This window comes from Rhipicephalus sanguineus, chromosome 8, assembly GCF_013339695.2.
Source record: "Rhipicephalus sanguineus isolate Rsan-2018 chromosome 8, BIME_Rsan_1.4, whole genome shotgun sequence".
Classification (NCBI taxonomy): Eukaryota; Metazoa; Arthropoda; class Arachnida; order Ixodida; family Ixodidae; genus Rhipicephalus; species Rhipicephalus sanguineus.
In genome coordinates this window covers 169,245,783-169,254,383 of record NC_051183.1, presented here as the reverse complement: position 1 = coordinate 169,254,383, position 8,601 = coordinate 169,245,783, and the positions used below count along the sequence as shown (strand labels likewise).

The 8,601-nt window shown below is 45.4% G+C and overlaps 1 pseudogene; it reads right to left on the bottom strand.

The window, feature by feature from the left end:
* Positions 1-203: 203 nt before the first annotated feature.
* On the bottom strand, positions 204-7,513 carry LOC119403674 (GTP-binding protein Di-Ras2-like; annotated as a pseudogene).
* Between the last annotated feature and the right edge of the window lie 1,088 nt (positions 7,514-8,601).

Sequence of the window (8,601 nt, the reverse complement as noted above, 5' to 3'; positions counted from 1 at the left end):
GTTCTCTCCTGCAAGGTGGTTGTAGTCCATTATCGTCATTCCTTCTGGTAGGAGACGTTCGTCGTTAACACATCATGTTATTGTACCTTTCGCCTCCGAGTTCGTCTTCTGAGTTCCAAAGAAGTGCGTGGGGCTGTACCATGGCCACAGTACACCAGCAGGTGCACAAAAGCCCACGTCACACTAGACATCACATCACGCAGCTACGAAACAGCGCAGCTGTTCCTCTTGCAGCGTCTTGTCCTTGATGCTCGACTGGTCGGGTACACAGGAAGCGAGCGACGCCTCTTATTCACGACGGCCGATTCAAGTCGTACGGGATCTTGGCCTGGACTAGGAGCTCTTTGAAGATTTCGAACACATTAATGTTCTCTTTTGCTGAGCATTCAAGAAATCCATTCTCCCAGTCGATGGTGATGGTCTCGGCGACTTCACCTCGGACACGACGCGTCGCGGAGGGCATGTCGCACTTGTTGCCCACCACGACCACGGGCGCCTTGGCCGAGTGTAGTCGGTGATCTGGTCGTGGATGCGGCGAGCCTCTTCGAATGAGTCCGGTCGTCAATGGCGTAGACGCACGAACGCGTCGGCAGTGGTGTGGCCAGACGCCTCATGGCTGGAACGGTAGCTGCCACTCGTGTCTACGATGTCTAGTTGAGCGAGGCACCGTTCAGCTCGTATTCGCCCTGTGGAACTGAGTGAGAGGGAAGCATAAAAAGAGTTTAAGATCTGGCACTTATGGCGTCTTTTGTTATTTTTTATCTCAAGTGAGCATAATAACCTTGGCGCATCGAACAACAACTTAATAAAGTGCAGCACTTTGCTACTGTGGTAAGCCGAAATTTTGATGAAAGGCGGTGTCAGTTTTGGTCTGAATGAAAATTTGAAAACGGTGTAAATAAATTGTTTTTTCATTTGACAGAAGTCATATTATCACGTTTTTTTATATAAGCTTTTATTTGTTTCGCAAATGATGGCCGCCGCTTAGGTAAGCCACAATCTTGATTAACTTCAAGTAAGTTATTCACTGTTTTCATCTCTACGGTTTAAGCGTAAAGGTAACCGTAGGTAGTAATTCGCTGAAGGTTAGGTTCTGGCCTTGTAACACCTTGAAAAACATTCCCTCTTTTCGTCTCTGATCATGCGTACGTTAATGTATGTATGTATGTATGTATGTATGTAGTATGTATGTATGTATGTGTATGTATGTATGTATGTATGTATGTAGTAGTATGTATTATGTATGTATGTGTATGTTATGTATGTTTTCAATGTTGAGTGGATGTGCGCGCATTCTTGTAAAGGAAAAAAAAATAAAGTGCACAAGTGGACTCGCCTCTTCCACAGTTGCGAAGTAGTCCGCGGGGAACTCGTCGTAGAGGAACTGATGTACGATGGCTGTCTTGCCCACTCGAGCTGCCCCGAGTACCACGACCCGGTACTGGTCCTTTGCAGGTTGTGATGGTTGTGGGCGTTGTCGTGCGGGGGCTGGAGAGCTGACAGCGATGGAACATGTCCCGTGCTCGCATGTCGACTCTTCGTAGTTGATGAACGTGAGGACGATGTGGATGTCAACGCCCGCTTATGTCCAGTGTGTTCTCAGTGTGCCACCAAAAAGAAGTGACTTCCCTGCGGATGATACGGACGAAAGAGAGGCGGAGATCAGATTATCGAAAAAGTTTAAGCAAATCTAAAGCATTCATGCTACTGGCCATTTTTCCCACCACGCCATTTATATTGCACCTAGTATTAAAAATAGAGGTTGGGTGAAGTGCAATTTCAGCGCATGCGCCCGACTAGATATACGACATGACGTTGAAGGATAATTTCTCTCTTTGCGTCTGTGCTTCATGCAAGTGCATCTCAATCCGTGGCATCGAAATGCACGCTATACGGGTTCAGCTTCGGAAAACAAAGTAAAAATAATGTCTTATTTCAGAAAAGAACATGTTTCTCGATGTGCATGGGAGCAAAGCCAGAATGACTTTTCTGAGAGTCATAGTGAAATTACAAAGAGAACAGGGGATGGTTTCGGAGACAGGTACCTATCGGGGATGCGCGCCGCATTGTGGAGGGGACTATCGATGTCTAGTATGCTTCACTACGATAAAGCAGGCCGCACAGGTGCGCCCACTCGCCAAAGAGTCATTGATCGCTCTCCCTTGCTATTTCGTTCTTCCCTTCCTATGAGCCAGGTGCGAAAACGGCTAACATGGTCAGTTTCTTGATTTTCAGCAGTAGCCTTGCAGGCGACTAAACGGATAAAAAAATCTGAAGTTGGAATGAGCCGACGTAACCACTGCAGCCTCTTTTACTGAATCAAAGGAAATTGATAAACCTATTAAGTACATTTGCACCGGGTTATCTTTGCTGACCGAGATTACGTAAAGAAAGACTGTGCACAGTGGAGCATCTACCCTTGATGTTGGCTTAGATTACCAGTAATCTTTACTTGTTTTTGACAGCATCAAGTGACAAAACAAGCAAACAAAAATAGTGGATTACGCTAACCAGCGACAAAGCAGCACAATTTCCTGTCTGCACCCAAACCATTTTCATAGAAGCAAAAGCAACGTACACCATCCCTGCGACTTGCCAAAGTTCACGCGAAAGCTTAACGGCGCTTTCACCATTAGGAGCTCCAAACGCTAAGTCAGCACCCAGACCATGAAGTAAGGCTTCCTTGCTGATCATTTTCCACGAGGCTTCTCGCTTTTGTAGAAGCCGTTCACCTAAAGAAGTTCCGTCCACTTTTTCACTGTTCAGGGTACTTACAGCTGTTTTTTTTTCACTATCAATGACAGCTGCCGCTTAATAAGACATGTCTGAGACACATTGTGTTGCACTTTACGATATCCTTCAGCGACACCGTTCGCAGTAGCTTACATAAGACTTTAACGAAATGTTTTCTTTCACTAAGTTTGTAAGCCCACGATACCGATTCCTGCGCTGAGAAAATATCGGAAGTAATCAACCTGTCCGTGTTATGTGCCAACAAGGACAGCGGATTCTCTCAGGCATTTTTTCCCTGTCAATTAACCACATCATCAAGCGCACTATTTAACTCTATTCCAAATTTATTCACTGTAGCGCAGCCTTAAAAGTAAAACAGCATCGCTACAGAAGCGGGACTGGCTACATAGCTATCTATGCATGTTCAACATGTCGAATCGTAATGGACCTACAAATTCCGCAATCAGCCAGCAGTGGTCTAAAGAGCTTCGGAGGACTAAAAAAGGATGTAAACGTTAGTGGTAAAAATGGTACAAGCACGAAAGTTTTACATTGTTCCGTCGTACAAATTTTTAGTAGTACGAAATTTTACGGGCCTACCATTGGAGCACCGGTGAAACGAAATGATGAAGGAGAAGCGGCGACACCGACATTGACGCTAGTATAAGTACACCGAAGCTCAAGATAGCCGCTATATTCGTGCAGAGCAGTCGTCCTTGAAGCTGTATAATACTACAATTACAATTAAAGGCGAAGTGGTCCTAAATAATCCTGAGAATCATCGCAAGGGATATTTCCAGTGCAAAATCACGGAGGAAATACTTTGTTTTTGGAAATGATGTTGAACACTCCTGTGGTCCCGATCCACGTGAAGCCAGCTGGCAAAATGCGTTGTTCAATTTAGTTCCGTCCCTCTAACTAAAAGACACCCCTTACATATAGTTGAACAAAAACAAACTTGGAACGACAAAAAAAAAACTGTTCTATGTATGATGCACTTCCGCAAAAAAATTAATAGTCTCACATTTTGTCTGCTTATTTTGTTCGCTTGCCAAAATGTCACTTCCTGTACATGGTACGGCGAAATTCTTATGAAAGTGAAGAAGTGACTGGTGAGTTTTGCACCAAGACTCACCTATTGAAGCGACAGTTGAAAATCCTGCCCCCAAGGTAATCGTCGCCGGAATGATCACGACAATAATAACGGTGCTGTTAAGAGCATCAATATTTTTTTCTAGCGAAACGTTTTCCTTTTCCACAGTCGGCCTCTAAATGCTGCAGACACAGAAGTCCTACAAAGGTAGCGCTGAATGACAGGCAACACCGTTGTCCTACCTGCCGGCTAATGTCCTTGAAGCGGAGGGCGACAACATTTCAGTGTCGAGTCTTAGCACGCGTGCTTAAGCATCCAAGTTGAAGCGATCAGCGTCCAGTGTTGAGCACGTTTGGAGCACACCACGACAGCACCGCGTCCGAGGCCGATGTCCTCTAACTCGCTCGGGTTCCGCGCTTTTCTATCGGCCTCCATCCTTTCCCGGGAGCCGTTGGGAAACTTCCGGAGAAAGGGAAGCGTCTGGGCAGCGGATGGAGAAAAGCAGACGCCGCGGACGGAGTTGAAGAGATATACAAAGTGGCTGAAGAGCAAGAGGGTGTGAGCGAGAGGAAGATAGGATGAATTCAAAAGCTAAGCGTCATAGGTAAGAGGAAGGATGTTCAACGCGAAGTCAGTAGCGTGGCGGCGAGCGCGCCGGGTTGAAAACCGAGAGCAGCGCTGACGCCAGCGCCACCCTGTGGATATCGAGCGAAGCCGCGCTTCCCGTCTGCTTCCCTGTTCCCGCTTGTTCTTCCCTTCGCGTTTTCCCCACGAATGAGTTCCGGCTGTTGCGTTCGTCTTTTTCCGCGCAAGCGTACCGTGTACATTTCCGGATCCTAGGGAAGAAGCACATGTTCGCTCTTGGTGCTCACTCTCTTTAGCTAAAGAGCCAAGATTCTAAGATGAATATAGCTGTATATTAAAACAAGAAACTCACCAGCGGGGCTCTTGTGCACTCGGCACTGCGAAGAAAATGCTAGTGACCAGCCACTGTAGCCTAGAGGCTGTCATGCTCTGGGCTTCATTCCTGACCACGGAAGTCGCATTTTAGTGGGAAGATATTGAATAACACTTGCGTCCCAATAGATTACGTGCAAGGAAAAAACTCTAGGCGACGAAATTTATTCGGGGCCCCGACTGCTGCGTGGCTTATGAGGATACCGGGGTTTTGGCACAGAAAAAGTGGAAATTAAGTTTTTTAATGCTGTTTGCCCTTCCCTACGAAGCCCTAGCAGTGCTTGAAGCGCGTACAATTATAGCCTCGTTGAAATGACTTCAACTTGCTGCTGCTTAAAACTATCAGAAGTCGTATTTCCTGAGAAAGCAGATAGGCTCGATCAATTAAAGTGCACTGGCGCTCAGAAAACTGCGGCTTTGTTTCGGAATAGTGAAGTATAAAAATAAAATATAACTGCCGTGGTTGAACGCGGAGGTTTGTCAAGCTATAGCTCCATTTTGCTTGCTTTTGAAATGACCGACCATTCATTTGCAGAGGGTTATCTTTGTTTCAAATCTTGATTTATGCTGTAAGAATATCAGACTGGGCGTATTGCTTTAGCCTATTTGTTGTGTAGGGCGGGAACACGAGAACGAACAAAGCGGAAAGTGCAAACACACACCGTGTATGTACTCTCCGTGTGTGTGCACTCTCCCTTTTCACCTGGCACACACGCTGTGTGTACGCGGTGCATTAGTGTTCGCTGAAGATCTTTCGTTGGCGTTGACCTTGGCTGAGTCGGAAGGTCAAACGCATGCACAAAGGCGTTTTATGGCTGTGTAGGCGGAAGCGTAGAGCTACTGATCAAAAACAGATGTTAACATGAGCTGCACGAGTACTACGGATGCTTCCATAAAATTAGCGATAATCGTACGGCAGCGTCACAGGCCCGAATTCATATAGAACTACTATAGTTATTCTACATGCAGGTGCCCTTACGAAATGCTGGTAATATGCAAAGAGCGCTGAGAGTACATTCGTACCTCGCCGTGGTCGCGCAGCAAACTACGAAACTGTTCGAGATATTCTGTGTGGAAGTGCACGAGAGCCATTCACTACAAGATGCGGTTTGTCACTGTTGGAACGTCATTTCCTGAGCTATTATTTATCGACAAACCAATACGCCTATTACGTAGCTGCTCTGATTTCTATGTCTTAGTGTTGAAAGCGATGAAAAATCTTCGAAGATGGGGTGTCGCAGAGCCAACGTTTGCGCAAGTGGTCTTGTCTTTTTCAAAACAGCAAATGCCAACCTCTCTTTCACATCCCCAACACCATTTTCACACTTGCCCTCTCCCTCTGATTGTATTGTTTACGGGAGAGGGTGCATAAGCAGACAAATACACGCGCTCCGGTAGGTTGTTCTGAAAAAGAAAAAAAAAGAACACCACCAGTGGAAATGTTGGCCGCACTGAGCCCCCGTGTTCAAGCAATTTTCATATCTTTAAGTTTCTATCTTCGCCCCGCCATGGTGGTCTAGTGGTTATGGCGCTCGACTGCTGACCCGAAGGTCGCGGGATCGAGTCCCGGCCGCGGCGGCTGCATTTTCGATGGAGGCGAAAATGTTTGAGGCCCGTGTACTTAGATTTAGGTGCACGTTAAAGAACCCCAGGTGGTCAAAATTTCCGGAGCCCTCCACTACGGCGTCTCTCATAATCATATGCTGGTTTTCGGACGTTAAACCCCAGATATTATTATTAAGTTTCCATCTTCCCCTAAACGTCTGCCTTATTCTGATGTTGGAAGGTCACTCGTTAAACAAGAACGCTAAAAAACAAGAAAAAAGAAACTGACGTAGCGATAGACATGAGATTCCAAAATTTTTCAAGGTCAGAAAAAAATCTCAGTAGCACTTAATAACTCCCTCTCATGGGACCAGTCATGGCCCATCTCGTTCGACGAACAGTGCTGCGCTAAAAAAATTGAAACATGTCCCTCACGTGCATTACGAAAATGCTGCAAAGAAGAAACAAAAAAAATTAACCCTCCTACACAGCACGCCAGCCACAAACAGGTTCGCTTCCATATTTTGCAAAAGGAAACATCATACAAAGCGCGATTGAGTCTTCCGCGAAAACATCGTTGCGATGCAATGTTACTTCGGAAATGTGTCACCACAAAGTTGGAAATAGCGTAGAGCATAGGAAACCCGATGGGCATTAGAGCACGATAGCTCGAAATCACATTGTTTCAAGTGAGACAGAGCGGGAAAGCTCTACTAGAAATAACGAAACATGCAAACATTTTAGACAAAACTGTAACACACGCCATGTCATTTGTCTGTGCCATTTTGTTTTCGCTTGCTTTTTGTCCCTCTAAAAACTGGACCAATGTAAACTTATATTCAAATAGAGGAGGGCATGGGGTAAGTAAGCTCATTTGTTGTAGTCATAAGCACAAGACGCAGGTAAACGTCCTAACCCGCACTCCATCGAAGCTGTATAGAGGACTCCATAGAGGACATTTTTCTTTCCTACGGCGCATTTCTTCGGAGAACAACAGTTGCAAGCGTCCACATAATTGCCCTTAGTTCTCTTTTTTGCGTACTTATACACACAATTGCTACAAGAACATCAAATCCTTATTTTTTGTTTGCTGCTTTGAAGGTACACTCTGTCTCCCGTGTAATGTTTGCCTGAAGGAAATGGGAAGCGGGCATCACACATGAGGCCGACCTCTTCCACACCCATTCCCCAGACACCACGCGCACACACACACGCGCACTTCTAAAAAAAAGGACATTTGTATGGGGTCTTCATTCTAGGCTGCTGAAATTCAGTGAGCTGTTATGTGGGAAATTATGTCAGACTTGTGCACTGAACGAGCAAAAGCCAATGGACATCGCACTTTAATTTTGTTCTTGTATTTCAGTCCTGCGAATTTTGCAGCGTTATCCTGGACGAAGTAAAGGAAGCGAAGAATCCTGCACACAGATACATCGTGGGAAGATACAAATACGAAAGCATAATACAAACAGGCAACAAATAAAAGAGAAGAAGACTGTGCGAAAGAGGCTTCGGAGCAGGTAAGCACTTTACGATGATGCAAAATAGAAAGGTCGTCGTCAACTTAACGTGTTCAAAGCGCTTTCAGCATTTGCCGAACGAAAATCAGAATGACATTCGCTGGCTTCAGCCTAGAGCATGAGAACAGCTAAAGAAGCTCAGAATATTCAGATAATTGACAAAGTAGTGGATGTTGTGCAACAGTACATTTTCGTAACTTCTAGAATAAATGCAGATGGCATGTGCGAAAATGCAGGGTGTTTCAAGAAATGGGTCCGGAAATCCTCAAAACTAAGAAAAATAGGAGATTTTCCCGCTGCCATCATAATTACTTTTTCTGCGGTTGCAGGTACCTTAACATGAATAAAGCGTCAATAACGGCTGGTATAAAGAAATTAGGTTAATTAACTCTTGATTAGTGTGGATAGGCGGTAGGGTTAAATGGGAAAATTGCAGCCTTTCATACGAAGAGACTTTTGCCACTTCCAAATTTCGCAAAAGCAGCCGCTGGCAGTTATTAAGGAGAACTAAAGTCTGGCAAATTCCGCCGGCAAAACTGAAAGCGAAACTCAGAAGAGCGAAACTGCCATGCTCTTCTGAGGTGTCCATATTGAGCGAGCGCCGTTGCACAATCCATTGAGTGGCATCGCTTTGCTGGTGTGCGGGTTTAGTTTGCGATTAAAGCCCGTATGGTGCACGTACGTTAAGAAATTCAGAACTAACATTACTGCTATCGTCGCCTTGAACAGCAACGTTATTCTTATCGTCTGCTA